Source organism: Mastomys coucha, unplaced genomic scaffold (assembly GCF_008632895.1).
Source record: "Mastomys coucha isolate ucsf_1 unplaced genomic scaffold, UCSF_Mcou_1 pScaffold23, whole genome shotgun sequence".
Lineage (NCBI taxonomy): Eukaryota > Metazoa > Chordata > Mammalia > Rodentia > Muridae > Mastomys > Mastomys coucha.
Window position 1 is genome coordinate 18,606,048 of NW_022196906.1, and position 1,925 is coordinate 18,607,972.

General features: G+C 39.9%; 1 protein-coding gene across 3 annotated transcripts in view; it reads right to left on the reverse strand.

The window, feature by feature from the left end:
• Dpy19l1 (dpy-19 like C-mannosyltransferase 1) overlaps positions 1–1,925 on the reverse strand; it is a 95,724-nt gene that overhangs the window by 41,276 nt on the left and 52,523 nt on the right. The gene's annotated exons all lie outside the window — the stretch shown is intronic.

Genomic DNA, 1,925 nt, shown 5'->3' on the forward strand with positions numbered 1-1,925 from the left:
GAGCTACACAGAGAAACCCTGTCTCAGAGAAAAAAAAACAAAAAACAAAAAACAAACTAAAGCAAAACAAAACAAAACAAAACAAAACGAGAAAAAGGAAACAAACAAAAAAACCCTAACCATTTTGTTTCTTAAATAGTAAAAACGCAACTAACAGAGCCTGGTGGATGGAGCAGCTGTGAGCTCAGCTCAGCATCAGGAAGTTGAGCTAGAGCATCCTCACTTTGAGGCCAAGATTCTGCCTCAAAAAATAAAACATAACAAAGTAGCTAACCCTACTGACATCTGGCTGGGTGCTGACTGTGACGTTTGGTGTGATGCTAACCCACCCAAGAAGAGTGAACACTTTCATTCTCTGTGCATCAGAAAAGATAAATCTTGAAGAAAGAAAAGTTAAGGTGTTGTTTTCTTTTTCTTATTTTCTTTCTGGGATTTTTGTTTGTTTGTTTGTATTGTCTAAGGAGGTAGTAAATAGTTAAAACTTAAATCCAGATCTGCCTTTATTTCTGAGGCAAGGTATCTGAGTATTTAAAAGCATCTCTTCACCAGTTATATAAATATTGAAAGAATTTCATTAATAGTAAGTCAGAAAAGCCTGAGCCCACAAAAGTCTCCTCTCTCAGAGGGCTACTGTGCTTTATAAATCTTGGAGAAGTGGGAATACATGGCAAGATGATAAATAACCGACCATTTGGGCAGCCACACCAAGCATGACTGTTCACTCTCTTGTCCCACATGTGTTTATTCTACATGTAAGGATTTAGGGCAGTCAGCCAAAATCCCACAATGGATTGGGGGAGGGGGTCATGAAGTCCCACCCCTATTTGAGGATTGGTAATTATGATGGGGAGGGGAAGTCAGTTTTCTTCAGAGATTCGGGCTCCGAGATGCTATTCATGCTCCAATTAATGATTGGACATTCATGCACATACAGACAAAACTAATGCACTCAGAGGGGGCGGGGTGCAGAGCCCACCAGAGTGGGGACATATGAGCATCAAGCACATGAGTTGGCAGGAATATGTGGTAGGGAGAAATTGAAGGGAATGGAATGAAATAGTTATGGAACTAATCCTAGCGGAAATACATTTTACCTAAGATGTCCTTCGGGTTAACCTGGAGTCCTCTTTTCAGCACAATAACAATTACAAAATAATAGACAAGCATTCCTACAAACCTGAGCTCTACTAGAAAGTAATAGTATTCAGTAATAAATGAATCTTAGGAAGGTCTACACTCTGAATTTTCTTTATAAAAATGACCTAGAAAATCTTAGAACTTAAGACTCATGAAACAAGAAGAATCAATCCACTGCAGGGATGCTGACAGGTGATCTGATAGATCCAAGCAGTCAGCCCTACAGTCATGTACAAAGCAGTAACACTTAACAAAGCCAGCAGGTGGCATTTATAAATGCATACATACATATATATGTCACATCAACAACAAAAGGGCTCAATGTAAAAGGTGGACATGGAGGAGTTGGAGGGAAGAGTGAGGGATGGTGTCAATACACGCCTCAAAAATAAAAATAAAGACTAAATCTTGGTTACAGTTTTATACAAATGAGCTCACATAATCAGAAGCCCTAAGTTCAAATACTTGAGTTTAAAAATGTGTCCACCTATGTCCAATTTCCGGATGAACCGCCAAACTGATTTCCAGAGTGGTTGTATCAGTTTGCAATCCCACCAGCAATGAAGTAATGTTCCTCTTTCTCCACAACCTCTCCAGCATCTGCTGTCACCTGAGCTTTTTATCCTAGCCACTCTGACTGGTGTGAGGTGAAATCTCAGGGTTGTTTTGATTTGCATTTCCCTGATGACTAAGGATGTCGAACATTTCTTTACCAGAGGACCCCGGCTATACCACTCCTGGGCATATACCCAAAAAATACTGCAACATGTAACAAGGACACATGCTCC